Raw genomic sequence first — 18460 nt, 5'->3', positions numbered from 1 at the left:
GAATAAAGCTAGTGGCCCGTCTACTCCTAAATGTTTTTTTTCTAGTCTGGTCCCTTTGGAGAACCAGTTGAAGATTTGCTGTGGGTCATTGTACAAATGAAAAATGTAGTAAAAAAAAAAACCAAGATGTGCACTTGACTTCGTGATTGGGTCTAAAAAAGGGGTTTTGGGTTTTGACAGAACCCTGACTATGTAAAAATGTAAATGATCTAATCTGTATGGTTTTGTTTCCTGTGTAAGTATGCTCACTAGTTGGCAAACGTGATTTTATGATGAATAAGATGGATTAATAAGTAGTATGAGGAAGACATTTTCACTGGTAGAGTAGAGATTGGTCCGATGGTGCAATCGCCTTCTCTAATCCTACCTCCAATAAACGTGTCCGTCCTCATTTACCCGGCAGATAAGGGTGGTGTTACTCAACTGGAACTGATTGGTATAATATTACTGGTAGAAACAGATCAGATGGTACTAGGTGTCTCTATACTAACCCATTGTAATTTGAATAAAACAAATAATATAAATACCCCTTCCCAGTTCATAAAACCCGAATGGATTGGCTGAGACAGGTCAGCTGGTGACCTGTGTGCCTAGGTCTTTCTCGGCCTCTCTTTGCAACTGTACCCACCTTTGCACCCCATTTCTCCCTTCCGACATCGACACAAAATGGAGGGGCCGCTTTATTGGTATAGGGAAATGTATGAGAGCCGATGCCTCGTTTGGGCTTAGCGTGCAGATCCGAGTCGGGCGCTAAATTGTTTGGATTGTGGAATTTCTGGGGGATGGGGGGGATAGATTTCCACAATCCAGGCTCAATCACCTCTAATTAAAGTATACATTTTAATGTAGATATTTATTAGTGGTCATTAACCCCTTGAGGGCCAGTGATACAACCAAAGCCCTTTTTGAAGGAGAGCCTAGGTTGCCTCACCAAAGGGGTTAATAATAAAATGGAACCAATTACTCCATTCATGTTTTGTTCCTCCGTGGCTTTCAGGTTCAATAACCCCCTTGGACTAATCCATTGATAATCCAATGGGCCAATGCTCAACCATAAAATAAAAGGTCCCCACAAAATACCAGTTATATTAAAAAAACAAAAACTATATATATATATATATATATATATATATATATATATATATATATTATATATATATATAGTGTTTTCTACTTAAAGGCTCAGAGACAAAATGAAAGGGAAATAAATAACATGACTAAAAATAAAACCTGAGGCCTAATCCCCAGTGTGATGGCCTGCTGTTATCTGCCACCATCCATGCCCCTTGATTACCGATCCTCAATGTTGCTTAAAGCTCATTGTCTTGTCTTGCTTATAAAATAATTGGCCATATTGAGAAGAAAAAAAATATATATATATATCTTCAGCCCCCCTATCCAATACCCTTTGTCACATCCCTTACATTGACTGAGGTGTTATGCAGGGACTCAACCCCGATACAGAGCATGTCACCATCACATAAACGTGGTAGATGTCCATGTGTCCAGATTGGTTGATTTGCCACATATTTTCTCTTAACGATGGTGTCACATAGAGAAAAATGGCCCAGCAACATGTGAGGTCATTGGTACAGTATGAGCAGCAATCTGATATATCAACCAATCTGGTTGGTTTACCATGTGTTAGGGCTGTTCTACTGTGTGCGCTTGCTGCGCCGTGCGTGAGCGCGGCAGTTATAGTTGGCTGTGGTTAGTCAGCCTTTCTATAATAGGGCCGTGCGCACGGCTGTGAGCGCGGAACCGGACAACGGGGGAAGATTGGGAAAAAACGTTTTCGCGCCGCTGTTGTGTGTGTGTATGTGTGTGTTTGTATGTGTATCTGTATGTATGTGTGTGCTGTTTAGAAAGGTTTAATAAAGTAAAATTAATAAAATACATCCTTTCATGCTGGGGTAAAAACACATTTACATTCTCAAGTACATATACACACACCACACACCACACACCACACACACCCTTCCAAGACTCGCTCGCAGCATACACACAAAAAGCGTGTGTCACGTGCACGCGCGTTCGCACTATATTACGGGCTTTATGCGATGGTGTGAATCCAACTCTTGCAATGTAAAAGTCTAGAGATCTAGCAGACAGTACTACCCTGTCCACTAAAGTTTGTGATTTTTTTGTTTGCTCTCCATGTAAACTTAGCTGGAAACACAACTGTACCTGTGTTTTACAGTGTGTTACTTCCGGGACAGTTGAGTATCTGTCCCGTATGTAAAGGTTGAAGCAGCTGGTTTGTTTCTATTCTCCCTAAGTAATTAAGTCGTTAAAAGTAAAAGGTTACCAGGTAATTGCGTTGTAATGAGCAGCTTACTGTTTTGTTGCACATGCACAGGATCCGCAAAGTGTTCGAAACAGTCTCTACATGTAAAAAATGTGATGGAAAATAAATACCAACATAAGAGAGATTTAGGTAATGCTGATCCTCCACTGAAAAACATTCGTTCTCATTTTGTGGGTCTTTATTGGTGGCTGCACAAAATTAATTAATATAAATTGCTAAGTCTTAGCCAGGTAGCTTGTGAAGATTGGCTCGATGCATCAGAAAGTAGAAGAAGCAATCTGTGTATGAATACATAACGTTTCACTCATAACTGCAAACAAATCCAGAGAAGAAACATTTACTTTAAAAGCATTGGTTCAAAGTAGACGGCAATGATGCATTACAAATATTATATAATTATTTGCACTAATATTTGAGCAGGTGGAATGGATTAGTACACAGTCAACATTAAAATGCTGATAACATGCATTTTCCTAAATTAATATGTGCAATGCAACATGTATAAATATTGTCAATAATTCATTTTACCAGAGATAGCAGTGTTTATATTTCAATGCTCCGCCAAAAGCACATAGAACAAAAACCTTACTAGATTGCCTTTTTTTAAATAATTATAGGGACACCTGACGGAACTAAAAACAACCTAATATTTTGTTATTTGTTCCAATTAAAATTATTTTTTTCCCCTTTATATTCACTGATTTGCTGATATAGCTGCAAACAATATTTTGAACAAAAACGACTTTTTTCAATTTCTTTAGTAGAAATTACATTTGCATAGCTTTAACCCGAGGGTACATTTTACCAAGTTTTTGCATACCAAAATGAACAAAAATTGTTGGTTAAAGAAGAGGGCTTAGTTTTTTGTTGAGTTTTGGATCAGTTGCATTACATTTCAGTAAATGCTGGTGTCTTCTTCAGGCTTATTAGCACATTACAAAAAGTACAAAGATAAGGCATCGAAGCCCCTATCTACATGCATTTCTATACCACTTAAATGGTCCATAAGTTCTGGTGGGGAAAGGTGTATTATGTATAGAACAGGGGTGGCCAACAGGTCTGGTTTTAAGAAGATCTGTTTCAGCACAGGTGCCTCAATCAGTGACTCAGTCAAAGACAGCCACCTGTGCTGAAGCTGGGACTGATTGAGCAGGGGTATTACTTATACCTGGCCTGTTGGTGGCCCTTGAGGACTGAAGTGGAATGTCTTGGTATATGTGTCCCCAAATCTTGTCCAGTCCTAATCCAAATTCAATGCGTTTTGTGCTCCCTCACTTCATTAATGTCCTTCCTAATGAAACAAACATATGTTGGAGATGGGTAAGATTTGATGTGACAGAGGCCAGGCTGCCTGAACTTTGTTATTTTCTAATTCCTGTGTTATGTTCAATATTGAGACATGCATACAATGTACCTGATGATTGATGACAAGATGAGGGCCACTCTGAAGCCATGTGTGTGTGACCAAGTAGTGAGCCCAATGTCCATATTTAGATCTGGTATTAATACCAATGAAAATGGCCTTTCATACAAGTTTGCATTCATTGGATAAGGACATTTTTTTCTTCATGTCTGAGATCTACGTTTTATTTACTTACCCAAGGGACCTCATTGGCTGAACGACTCACGTGACACGGCTGACGCCAGAATTTTTTTTCTCGGTTTCTTCCCCAGCCGTCTGCTTTGCAGTACGGCACATCGCGACCATCGCTTGCGGTATGAGGACTCATTGGAATTACACTGCTTGTTTTGGCCCCACGCAACCTCGCTACATGCAACGCTGGGCACGTTTTTTGGGTATAATCATGGCCTAACTCAATGTATTGCTTCCTGGTAAAACATATATATATATATATATATATATATTACAGTGGTTGACAAATCACCAAAAAATCTACTCGCCACCTAGTACCAAACGTGTGCTGCTTGGGCCAATATTTACTCGCCTGGGGGTTAAATCCACTCGCCCGGGGGGAGCAAATGTATAGGTTTGTCGTACACTGTATATATATATATATATATATATATATATATATATATATATATATATATATATATATATATATATATATATATATATATATATATATATATATATATATATATTGCCCACAGCTGTACTTGGTGCTTTAAAGGAGAGACAGTACAGTAAGTGCAACAAATAAGATCAGACAATAGGAAAGGAAATCCCTGCCCCGAAGAGCTTACAATCTATGTGGTATGATGGGAGACTGGCAGAGACAGCAGGTAAGGAAATAAATGCAGTAGATGGCGTGCTTGGCCACAATGGTTGGTAGGAGTGACTGTGACTGTGGGTGTGGGACAGTAGCCTTGAGTCTAGTCTATTAGAGCGCTTCATGTAAGTTGAGTTTTAAGGTGGGGAGAGAGGGTGCTTGGAATATATTGAGTGTGAGGGAGTTCCACAGGGAAGGGGCAGTGAGGGGAACAGATTTAAGGTGACAGAGAGCAGTAGAGGTGAAAGGGGTGGAAAGGCGACAGCTATGGGTAGAATGCAGGAGACTAGCTGTTAATAGATAGTCCCTACAATAAGTAAGGTGGTAAAAATACAACAGGTTGCTCTGACAATTGCAATTCACAATTCAGGCAGCCCGTACGCATGTTACTCTTATAATATGAGCTTCTAGCTTTCTTCGTGACTAATCTTTATAAGTTTATTTTCTACATTTCCAAAGTAATGATTAGTCCAAACAATACGGGGGCAGCACACACTTTTCCTGTGGATCCCCTATACTAAAGTCAGAACTCTATTCTCTGTAATGGAATGACTATAATATCGTGTGCATTAATCCCATAATTACCACAGGTCACCATCGTAAAAAAAAACGTACAGAAACGTCAAACAATGTAAAGAGCAATGAATGTCAACATGTAAAGTGAAAGCAGGAACAATAAAATAGCATGATGCATAGTTAAGACCCAAAAAGGTTCCTGCAGTTGTCACCTACTCTAAAAAAAACCCTGTACAATAAAATGCGCTGGGATGATGGATTAAGTGCTCTTAAAGCTGTTGGTGCAGCGTATGATTTAAGTAAGACTTTTGTGCAGTTCCAAATCAGATTTTTGAGAGTCTCCTGTTTCTCTTTTTTTTCCCCCTAAAGCAGCAGTACTCAACTCCACTCCAACAGGTCAGGTTTTAAGGATATCCCAGCATCAGCACAGGTGGCTCTTCGACTGAGCCACTGATTGAGCCACCTGTGCTGAAGCTGGGATATCATGAAAACCTGACCTGTTGAGGGGGGTCTTGAGGACTTGAGTTGAGCCCCCCGTCCCCAAAGCACAATTGTTAACATGAGGCCCAGTGCCAGCCTCTTACCCTCTGTCCACCTCCTCATTTACTAGGTTTGGTTTTGAAAATGAGCAAATAGACATTTGAATTTGAACTGCAAAAGGCAGGTGGCAGACAAAATGGGAGGAAAATTGAGTTTCGGGCTGAAATCCATCATTTCTTTTTTTGTAGCCTTCATGACGAGAAGGGTTTGTAACGCTCAAGTCTCTTCTTAGGCCCAGATCCCCAAAAGGGTGAGCTAAGCTTTAGCACGCCTCGGCTCCCGTGCATATGGATAGGGGTAAAGGTGTGTGCAAGCTTTGCACCCTCTTTTTTGTCAAGTTCTGAGACTCCTTATATAACCCACTCAAGTGATTGGTCTGTAAGATGTTTTGCACTTGATGACTGTGACCCACAATGCATTGTCACTGCACGTGTCACAGCACGATGGCTTATGGCCGCATTCAGTAACCGATCTCAATCAGTGCAAAGCCTGAAGAACGTAACGATCAAGGGTAACCCATTAGGCCAACTCCTGTCACCAAGGGCCACCAACAGGTCAGGGTTTCAGGGTATTGCTACTTCAGCACTGTTGGCTCAATCCATCCCTGCTTCAGCACAGGTAGCTCAATCCGTCCCAGCTTTAGCGCAGGTGGCTCAATCAGTGGCTGCCTTCGACTGAGCCACTTGAGTGAGCCACCTGTGCTGAAGCAGGGATATCCTGAACACCCGACCTGTTGGTAGCCATTGAGGACTGGCGTTGGCTACCCCTGCATTAGACTGTGGAAGGGGGGGAAAAAACGGCAACATATTTCTGATAAAAGGCCTTAGATTGACAGTTTGTTCCGGGTATGCAGAATATGTTTCTCTTTTCGTACATATTGACAGCCGGAGGGGGTATATGGCTGAGAATATGCGTAAAGTTACTGCCAGTTTATACCGGTACTCATGTTTAAAGAGAAACTATGGAAACCAGAAGTAGGATTATTAATTAAGTTTAAATTTGGAATGCCTTCGCCAAGAGCGCCTCTATGAATTCAACAAAGCTACCTGTTGGGTTGTAATTTATGGCGTTGTTTTTGCTGAACTGTTCAGAAATTAACACATTGTTTCAATAGTCTTATTTTTCTCTTGAAGATTAGATCTGAAATATTAGAACACAAAGTGCCCGGGTGTATTGTCTTCGTTGTCTGGGAAATCTACATCTGAAATGTTTCCGAGTGTTACGGACGGCTGCATTCTTGGAACGTTTCACGTGATGAAGATGGCGTTCTTATTGTTACAGCAGCAACCCGCGCTGAGCGCCATTTTTAGTTTTGTGCATGTTATTGTTTTACTTGAAGAGGTCTCTTCTTGCCCTTTGCAACGCTGTTTTTATTTTAAGAAAATCTGATGCTTAATCAGGAGATATAAGCGTTCGAAATGTTATTTGTCTGGGAGGTTAAAATGGAGCTCTTCCCTTAGCAATGGCACGCTCGGGGGGGTAAGATACCAACATTCTATTATTTCATGTATTTTTACCCAGGATTGATGCAGGGGGTGTCTGCCGCTGAACCTTATTAATATCAGTTTCGGGGAGCCCCTGCTTCCAGAGATACTTACCTCCATAAGGGGTGCGGGTAGGTGCTCGGCCACTAGGGTTCATATAAATGCGCTTTTCAAAGCTCCAGCGTCCTGCGGGCCAATGGGAAGCTGTGATGTCATTAGGTTTGGCTTCCTATTGGATCACATTATGCAGGAGCTTTAAACTTTAAACCCCAGCTAGCTTAGCCGGAGCGGCTACCGGCGCACCCTACGGAGGTAAGTATCTCCGGAAGCAGGGGGTCCCCGTTTTTTTTTTAATGCACTGGGTTTTCTCTTTTTAAGCTCATATAGGTTTCTGGAAGGAATTGCTGCTTTAAAACCAACAAGCACTAGTGTATTAAGACTGTTTATCTCTATTTCCCGCCTCCAGAACTATTTTTCCTTAAGCAACAATAGCATTTAAAGGTTCAGATCCGGACGACAGTGTACTAATGCTTTGAGGTTTAATACTCTTTCTGAAGAGTAAGTGGAGTAGCTTAGTTGTAAGAATGTTGCCTTAGGCCGTGATTATAGTGCCCGGGGCGGGCGGCGCAATGGCGCGTGCCTCCAAAACAAACACCTGCTTTCTGTTGAAGGTGCGCGCGACTGAGCGGAGGCGCGATGGGGAGGCAGAATCCAGGAGCGACAAATGAATTGGTCTCTCCAAGCGACGGCCGCGTGATATCAGCATCACGTGAAGCGGTTCAGCCAATGAGGGCAAACCGCTCGCGTGATGTCATGGCCACGCCACCCTGTTGCCCCCCTGCCTACAGTGCTGGTTTCGCGCAAGTGACGTCACGCGGTTGCGCGCACCCTGCAGCAGGCACTTTAATCACGGCCTTAGAAGCAGATGAATCCCCAGTCCACATCCCAGCATCACCTTTTCTTCCTGTGCCCCAGGCATCGGCAATAAATTGTAAGCTCTTCAGGCAAGTACTCACGGTGCTGGCAAAATTCTGTATGTTGTGCTACAAACACGACCAGCAGTGTAAACAAAAGGAAAAAAGTGTCTTGTGCAGTCTGGTGAAATGGGTATAAAGTTAAAGGTGACACTGTGTGCTCATTTGCATGTCATTTCCCAGAATCCCTGGCTGCAGTGGAAACAGTGTATGCTAAGAGATAATGGGGAAGGGCAGGGTTGACGACCTGTCTGAGACGACATGTCTACATTTAAATAACGTCTTACATCACGGGTGCCTGCCCACAAAATATAGAATAGTTGCTTTGTGAATAACTGTCTGTCCCTGTGTACCAGGGAGGTGTACTACAGTAATCTATCAATACAAAAAGTCAGATTACTTTCTATTACTGATTCGTGAATATGTATCAGCCTTTAAAACAAACACCCATATAAAAACAATGTCAAACGTTGGCATAGCGGCAATATCTCAGAGTAGTAATAAACCGACTAGAGCAGGAGTAGCCAACTCCAGTCCTCAAGGGCCACCAACAGGTCAAATTTTAAGGATATCCCAGCTTCAGCGCAGGTGGCTCAATCTTCCACTGAGCCACTGATTGAGCCAACTGTGCTGAAGCAGGGATATCCTGAAAACCTGACCTGTTGGTGGCCCTTGAGGGCTGGAGTTGGCCACCTCTGGTGTAGTATGTTAGTAACCACTTATTAAACAAATAAAAATAACAAGTTTGCACGTGAAACACGAATCGTAATTATTGCAACCGGCGGCCTTGGGATCTTAACCGTAAATTGTATGTCTTGCTGGTTTCAGTCCAAGCACATACTACCAGATGGCACCAATGCAATACTCTTACATGGTAGAAGGGAGGCAGTCTTGTTTCAAGTAATTCTCTTTCTGGGCACGGATCCAAAATGCCCAGTAGGCGAAAGCTAAAAGGAAGTGCTTGCTTTTAGGTTTTTACACTATATCCTTTAATCCTGGGTGATGATTGACAATCATGATTTAAAGTACAAGTTGCCCCTCTCTAATCCAGCAAGTTTGATGTTATTTGTGTATCTAGTATGGCTTTATTCAACGAAAACTTCATGGGAGCGTGTGCAATTGATGCCACGTTTTATAGATATCTCCTGGACCAATGGGCCTATTTACAGATTACTGAACGCTCTGAATCCATCTTCCCCTTTCTCTGTAATTTTAAGATCCACTTCCAGCAGCCAAATGTACAATTAAAATGCTTTTTGTTGGTAGCAACAGAAGTGCAGTGCATTCAATACAATTTAAATCACGGCACATTCAAGAGCTATTCAATATTATGTTAATCCTGAATTTATAAGTGTACCATCCATCTCCATTTGCTTGTGTTTAAAATGTATTAAAAGACTATAGCATGTGGGCCATGGTGCCCAGAAACTGAACACGGCACAATAGTAGATACTCACTGTAAAGAATAAAAACAAAATGTTAATCACCAAATGTATGATGTGAAGCCACAGCAGTTAAAGGGACAGAACCCAAGTGAGCTAATGGCAGTGGCATGTTTATTCAGTTGAAACCATAGTTGAGAAGGGGTTGACCTCTCTATATTAAGGAGATACACAAAGTTAAATAATTAGGGGAAACTGGGGAAAGAATACCCTAAAGACACCTCTTAATTGGGTGGTCCATTTATAAACAAATGAGACCATTACAAGTCTTTTTAAATATCTTTTTGAAGCGTTTATTATATCCATGTTAACCTAAGACTATTTGTAAACTGTTGTGTATTCTGCTAAATGATTGATCCAGACTTTCCCCCCTTTGTTTTGTTTGGCTAATGAGGGCTGCATAATTAGTTTGAATAAATCTTTAGGGAGAACTACAAGTACAAGATAAGATTATTTTCTATTGCTGATTCATTAATATGTATAAACATTTAAAACAAACACCCATATAAAAAGCATGTCAAACGTAGGCATAGCGGCAATATCTCAACTCTGTGAGGGGTCAACTCACCAGAACAGGGCAGACCAACTGCAGTCTTCATGGGCCACCAACAGGTCAGGTTTTCAGGATATCCCAGCTTCAGCACAGGTGGCTCAATCAGAGGCTCAGTCAACTGAGCCTCTGATTGAGCCACCTGTGCCGAAGCAGGGATTGACTCAGCCACCTGTGCAGAGACTGATTGAGCCACCTGTGCTGAAGCAGGGATATCCTGAAAACCTGACCTGTTGGTGGCCCTCCCTTGAGGACTGGTGTTGGCCACCCGTGACCCAGAATAGCTGAGGAAGAGGATAATGTGTGGGAAGAAAAAAAAAACCTGTTAAAATAACATAGGAAGAGCTATCAATGGAAAAGGAATTCTATTATAAATGAAAAATCCAATAGATAAAAAAAAATAATAATAATGAAAAAGATATTGTATGGAAGGCCGTGCTTGATAAGTCTCAATGCATTTTCTTTAAAGAAACAGTTACACTCCCTCACCCACCACCTTTAATTTATTTTTTAACATGTATAGGAAGCCGGATGTCTCCAGAGCTGAACTGCATTCGTATCAGCATCGGGGACCACGCCATACTTACGAGGGAAGGGGCGGCCGGGACTTCATAAAGGTTTAAATCCTCTGCGTCACGCGGGCCAGCAAGAAGCTGCGGTGGATGGTGTGGCGCCTTCCTGCTGTTCCGGGGGACATGGGAGATTTAAACCTCTGTTTTATTTCTACTGAAAGGAACAGTCCCGGCAGTGGCACCTTTGTTACTAATCCCTCCATGGCAGCCTACAACTGAAACCAAAAGAACAATGAGAGGATATCTATGTTATAACAGAGATAGTTATTATTATTATCATTTAGTTGTAAAGCACCAACATATTCCGCGGCGCGGTACAATGGGAGGTACAGAGTGACATCAATTACATAAACAGAATGGGAAATATACTCTAAATTCACGAGATCAAAAAAATCAAAAAGAGAACAAGAATTTACCGCCTTTCTTTATTACAAGGTTTAGCAATCAGGCTTACGACATTAAGAGGATAATCAAAAAGTACTGGTCCATCCTGGCCACAGATCCTTTTTTCAAAGATATGGTTGCCCATGATCCTAGAATAGTTTTTCAAAGGTCAACTACAATGGGTAACCTATTATCACCAAGTGTGCCTAGATTGACTCAAAAGCCTATCAGGGAATTTTTTCCTAATCTTAATGGTTGCTACCCTTGTCATCATTGCAAAATGTGTAGATATCTGATTAAAACCAAAACTTTCTCAGGCACAGATGATAATAGGGTATTCAATATTTTATCATGTATCACGTGCAATACGGATCATGTCATCTATATGCTCATCTGTGGTTATAACAAACGATAGATCATGGAAAAAGGAAACACCCTTTAACTTGCACTCGGTGTCATAATTGATATGATTATTAGAATTAATACTTATTATTTTATTTCATTTGATTAAAAATAATTCCATAAACAAATTGATCGAGATCATAAAAATACAATGAATCAGCAATCACAGATATATATATACACACAATAACTGGAGAAGGAGACTATTGAGAGACTATAGGTAAGTACTCAATGGTTGTGAGAAGAGCTCACAGTGATATAATACACCAGGTCTCTTTTCCAGCACTAATTAAAAGACCTGTGTTCAATTAAACAGGTATCTAGGCTAACAGTCATAATGCTTGAGCGCTCCGTGCTACAATCAAGTGTAATCAGAATTAAAGAAAACACTCGGTACACATCACAGGGATCAGACTAGCAAATTTATAGCTAGACTAAAGATACAAAATAACAACCGTGATGTGAACATGCAATCTATTGTACAGTGTGATGGTTGGTATAGGCCCACAAAGTGTGATTAAGTTGGCCCTGAGGCACGGGTCACAGCCCGTATCAAGGGACTTCCAGGGAGCCAGGCGGTGTATGATTGTGAGTAACGTGTACTCCACACCGGGCGCAGCCGGGTGAACCGAGGGAGACTGAGTGAGTGGTTTTTCTCACGCATTGTCCCCTGTAATGTGTTCCGTTAAGCCCTCCTTGCTTTCCCTGTTATCCTGCACTGCGTGCACCCCTTCAACCCGCACTATCCGGTGTACACTCCTGTGACTTTAAAATGATTTATGACTGCTGCCAGCAACATTGACCGTCACTCTTTAGAGCTTGTACATGGTTTTTTTCAGAGTATGCTACATAAAACAGAATGACCTACCAATACAAATAAGGGCAAACAGATATAGAAGGTAATGAGCGCCCCGATCCTGGGAGCTTACACTCTAGAGGGGATAAGCGGCCATGCTGAAACAAGAGGTAGAGTGGCTGCTCATTGTGGGACGGAGTGTGTCTCAGGAGGGAGTATGGGCAGGGCCGTCCCTAGGGGGGAAGCAGGTAAGGCACTGCCTAGGGGCGGCGGCAGGACTCAGGGGGCGGCAAGTGGGAGACAGTAACAGCGCTGCTGCTTTACTTTTTTAATTTATGTAGCATTGAATCAGGGGGTCTCCGGAGCTGAACCCCGCTAATTTCAGTTCCAGAGACCCCCTGCTTCCTAAAATACTTACCTCCTTAGGGGGTGCTGGGATGTCCTGCTCAGGTTTAAAGCCCCGGTCACATGGGGCAATAAGAAGAAGCATATGACGTCACGGCTTCCTATTGGCCCATGTGATGGGACATCTACACCTGCGCTGAGATCCCGGCACCCCCTAAGGCGTTAAGTATCTCAGGAAGCAGGGGGTCCCTGGAGGTGAAATTGACGGGGTTCAGATCTGGAGATTCCATGCTTCCTATGTAGGGGGGGGGGGAAGGAGGGGGCATCATTAATAGGGCTTGCCTAAAGGCAGCACATACCCTAAGGGTGGGCCTGATTATGGTCCAGCCGCACAGATGGATCTATTAAGGTTTGGGGGTGTACTGTGGATGCTTGGGGATGTTAGACAGCATGGATTTTGTTTTGTTACTACAGTGACAAGCATTTGAAACATGGTCCTTTGGGAAGAGGTAGCTAACTACTGTAAAAGGGATGAATAATAATAATAATACTGTAGGTTGATTCATGTCCCAAGCATAAAAGGGATCTAAGGTACTTGGCGGAGTTATAGACCAGTGTTTTTTTTACTAGGGTTCCTAAGAACCTTTGGGTTCCCTGCTATTGTCTGGTCATTGGAAATTTGTATCAAATACAGAAGAATTGACAATGTATCTGGTCTCAGAGATGCTATTAGAGAGGGTTGGGGTTCCTTGCAATGCATCTGATCTCCGACGCACTATTAGCGAGGGTTGGGGTTCCTTACAATGCATCTGATCTCAGACGCGCTATTAGAGAGGGTTGGGGTTCCTTACAATGCATCTGATCTCAGACGCGCTATTAGAGAGGGTTGGGGTTCCTTACAATGCATCTGATCACAGACGCGCTATTAGAGGGGGTTGGGGTTCCTTACAATGCATCTGATCTCAGGCGCGCTATTAGAGAGGGTTGGTCTTCCTTACAATGCATCTGATTTCAGACACGCTATTAGAGAGGGTTGGGGTTCCTTACAATGCATCTGATTTCAGACGCGCTATTAGAGAGGGTTGGGGTTCCTTACAATGCATCTGATCTTAGACGCGCTATTAGAGAGGGTTGAGGTTCCTTACAATGCATCTGATCTTAGACGCGCTATTAGAGAGGGTTGGTCTTCCTTACAATGCATCTGATTTCAGACACGCTATTAGAGAGGGTTGGGGTTCCTTACAATGCATCTGATTTCAGACGCGCTATTAGAGAGGGTTGGGGTTCCTTACAATGCATCTGATCTTAGACGCGCTATTAGAGAGGGTTGGTGTTCCTTACAATGCATCTGATCTTAGACGCGCTATTAGAGAGGGTCTGGTTCCTTACAATGCATCTGATCTCAGACGCGCTATTAGAGAGGGTTGGGGTTCCTTACAATGTATCTGATCTCAGAGATCTTATTAGAGATGGTTGGGGTTCCTCAGAATTTCACTTAGGGTTCTTTAACCAAAAAAAGGTTGGAAACCGCTGCTGTAGACAATGCACAGTTTCTTCTTTTTTGTAGATTTCTCACAGGTTGTGCCACCATTTAATGCACCAGCTAGGGAGTTCTTCATCAATGAAATGATAGTGTGCATGGTGTTTGAAACCTTCTAGGTCTCTTGTTCATGCATCAGAGTAAGATAGCTGCACAGGGATCACAAATGCAGCAACTTGCTGTGACCACTCGTACATTTGGAAATAATTTTATCCTGAAAAAAAGCAGAAGTATCACGCGTCCCCCTTCGCCTTCATACAGTTGCACCTCCTCTATTGTACGACAGTAATTTCTTATAATGAGACACTTGTTGTTTGATACCAATGATTAGACAACCTGCTTGCAATCTGGACCCCTTACAGTGGATATCCTTGTGAATTGTTCAAAGCTTTGGCAGTCAGGGTTCTGCGGAGTGAGCGCTCTATAGAGAGGTAGCGTGTCCCACTTTTGTTGGTCATGAGTTTTTCTTCTTGTCCTGCTGCTCTTTGTTGGAAAGAATCTACAAAATGAAATCTGTTCTGCAAAGCACTTCCACATTATACCCATCGTGATAACATGTTTGTTGCCTAATATTCATTTGCCAAAGTTGTTTGGCCTGGAGAAACTTGTTTCGCAGAGGCAGAGATGGCACATTGTCTCGGAACGTTCACACTGTTTTAAGAACATCTCAGCCAGACCCCAACATTTTAAAAACATAGAAATTGTGCAATAACATTTAATAACACGTATTGGGTTCTTTTTACCAGGGAATACCTGTTGCATTTCTATAGGAATTACAAATACTGGGCTTTATCCATACTGGAGTTCTCAATAGGGAACATTCATTTTAAACATACGCTATTACAAATGCTTCTGGGCTCTTTCCATAGCGGCCCATCTTAGAGAGGATTATGGCTGGAAGAATGAGAGAGCCAGCAGTGCAACAAGAAGTGCTTATTCTTTGTTGTGGGTACTTTACTTCTCCAAACACACGAACAAACACTAATATCTTTCTGAGTTTAATACAGGCAGCAGTGGTACATTTTAGTAGTAAGAACATAGCCACAAAGCACTGTATTGTTCACATGGCTGCATGACACCTGGTAATGTCTGGACGGTGGGGACGCAATAGCTGCTCCGTGTTTGTCAAGCTCCCTCTATCTAGGTCATGAAGACACTGAGGCCAGGATTCATGTGCAAGGTAACGCACACGCAGATCCGGGGCTAACTGCTATTGGATTGAATGGCAGTTACCAGATTGGGTTGTGACAACCAGTAATACGACTTGACAAATCCCATCCTGTGATCCCTCATGATCAGTCGATGGTTTTCAGCTTAGGGTAGAAATTCCCTTTTACTTGTATATTAAGGACTCTTTACTGAGTTGAGTCTGTATTTCCCTACAGCTTTGTGATACTGTATTATACCACACATTGCTGATTAAATGCTCATCTAATAATATAAAATGATAAATAAAAAAACTTCTGAAATCTTCCTTGTCTAGGGCACTCTCTGCAAATGTTTATATCCTGTTCATCATGGCTACCAACAGACTGACGCGAAAAGACACATTTAAGATGTTGGGATGAGTTAAGCAGGGTTGCCAAGAAGTCACTACAACACTGTGACCAGTTTGGCCAACCAGATGGAATGGCCAAGTGATGACACTGCTGCTGAAGAACCGATAAGGATATTAGCTAGGGAAAATGGCATGTGTACAAAGCTTTGGAGGTAAACAGTCTTTACTTCTCTAAATGCATCTGAATGTTGAAATAAATACAGAGATACTGTTCTAGAAAAGCGAGTAAGTTCTTAAATTGACTGGCATAAAAAGTCGCTGCAGCATGTGGAATCCAAGTGCTCCATAAGCTGTGTGAACTGGAGGTCTCTGTAGCCGGAGTGCAGAGAAGTTTCCTGTCATTCCTGTCCTATTAATTTGAGCACAAACTGTAATTAGATATACGTTCCCACAGAAATGAATGGCAGCATCTGGAGAGAGGCAACTGTTCCAAGCACTTTTGGCTACCAACTCACCACAAGTTAGCAGTATGGAACAAGGGCTTCCATCCAGATTCCTGTCGGTCTATTTTTATATCTGAAGACGCACACCACTAAATCCAATATTTCTAATGCCTTGCTGTGATGGGTGAACAGCAGAGCACATTCCAGACTTTCCTGCTGGCGGCTGCCCCTGAGGGGCCCACGATGCTTGTGTCTCCACGTAGTTTACAAGTATTTTTGGAGTCACCTGGGCTCGAAACTGGGGACAAAAAAATAATTATCAAGCTTGACAGTATCTGGGCACGGTTTCCTTTGAACAAGTGGTAGCTGTGAGTTTAAAAAGTCATTGAGTTAACGGCTGCTTTATGCTGTATATAAGTGTGTTTTCCAATATGTCCCATCGCACAACGTCTTATTTTATGCAGATCATTATTATTTTTTCAACGTAAATGAAAGTCAAATCTGTTCTTTTATTCTAATTCTGGAAGTGCATCATGGGTAACCATTACAATCTTTTATAGTATGTTCATTCAGAACCCCTTCCGTCTATATCTGCGTCGCCCCAAAGGCAGACGTCTGAAAGGGTTCCCCAAGAACTGCTCTCCGCTGCACAGAACCAGTGTTCTAAGGGTTAACATATGGGATTTCTTGCTGCTGTTTTGTCAGCCCCGGCCCCTGCAGTGTTTATGGACAAAGGAATTTCAAAACCCAGCTGAATTCATTCAGAATCCCTTCAGTCTACATCTGCGCCGCCCCAAAGGTGGACAGCCGAAGGGCAGCCAAAGGGTGTCCACCGTTTGCTGCTGTTTGGTAATGTTACAGCTGGTTGCAGAAAAAGGTCCCAAAGGGATCAAGAAAAAGACCCTCCAATTGCATGCACTCTATGATGGTATAAGGCTGATAAGGTAAATACTTAGAAATTCCTATGGAGATATCAAGGTCTTTATAAAAACAAAACGAATAAAATTTTATTACATCAATATATACGTGACAATGTGAATTAATCTATTAAAAAAAAACAATGTTTAAAAATCCCCGTAGAGGAGTGGTAATATTGCTTGTTTTTAATGCCCAAAATTTATAGGCAGTTATTTTATTTTAGAAAAGGAAAAGATGGCGCTAAATGAGCTTGCAACAATGTAAGTAATGGTATTATTATCACTATACAAAAGGAATGACGCCTGCGGCTGAGGTATATTGGAAGGGAGTCTTCAATTCCCATACGCATATAAAGAATAGACGACAGGAAAATATATTTCAGCGCATGGGATCAATTTAAGGAGAGAACTTTATCACATTTGGAATCCCTTGGCCTCTGAGACATTAAGTTCTCTCCTTAAATTGATCCCATGCGCTGAAATATATTTTCCTGTCAGTTATTTTATTTTGTTTATTTACCCTAACGGTAAATTTCAATATTACTGCGACACCAGCAGCGTTTCCAGAAAAATCATCAATAATTTGTGGCACTGTATATATATTGCATCCAAAAGATTTAAATATAGCACATGAGCTCATCAATTGTGTTTTCTCTTGGCAAATCACTGGATTGCAAATTATATAAGAAATATTTTGCCCAATATTCTCACATGAATTATTTATACAATGATTGTATCATAAAGTTCTATTTGACACACAATGTCTCTTGCACATCGGTATATTTGTGTCCTCTAATGGCATTGTTCCCAGTTGCAATATATCCAAGTGTGCCTGAACTATGGATGTGTGAGGTGATTTGTACTAGAGGTTACCTTCACCAAAATATTCCTGTCCATATAAATCCAATCCTAATAGGAAGGATGGATTAGGAGCCTCCTATAAGTAATGGTATAGACATCTGTCCCTATAGTACATGTAAACCCACAGGATGACTTGGCCTCTATTCTCTATATTGCTAAAGCTATTAACACCAAATAACCTATACTGGCAGATGACACTATCAATCTCTAAGAGGTGCAGCGATGGTATTCCTTCAGTTGGTAAGTGTCTGCAATAGGTGTGTTAAAGGTAGCTAGAGGAGAAGGCAGGTTTACAATGGGAAACAGTGTGTATGTCATGTGTATGAATACAACCACTCTGCCACGGCAGGCCAGAAGTGGAGGGGGCGCAAATACGGAGTCATACTGAGCCACTAATTGAGCCAGCTGTGCTGAAGTAGGGATATCCTGAAAACCTGGCCTGTTTGCGGCCCTCGAGGACTGGAGTTCTGCAGGCCTGCTCTAAACCAAACCATACCCTTTATGTAATTACTGTGTATCGATAACCCCCCCCCCAAACCCCGTTTCACCTCTCTTTTCTGTACCCCAATCTAGGGTAAACAGACATCCTGGTTTAGCCGGGACAGTCCCATTTTTTCAGACTTTGTGCCAGGTCCCGACTTTTCGGGCAACTCT

The sequence above is a fragment of the Ascaphus truei genome, chromosome 9, assembly GCF_040206685.1.
Source record: "Ascaphus truei isolate aAscTru1 chromosome 9, aAscTru1.hap1, whole genome shotgun sequence".
NCBI lineage: Eukaryota > Metazoa > Chordata > Amphibia > Anura > Ascaphidae > Ascaphus > Ascaphus truei.
Note: the sequence above shows the minus strand (reverse complement) of the source record.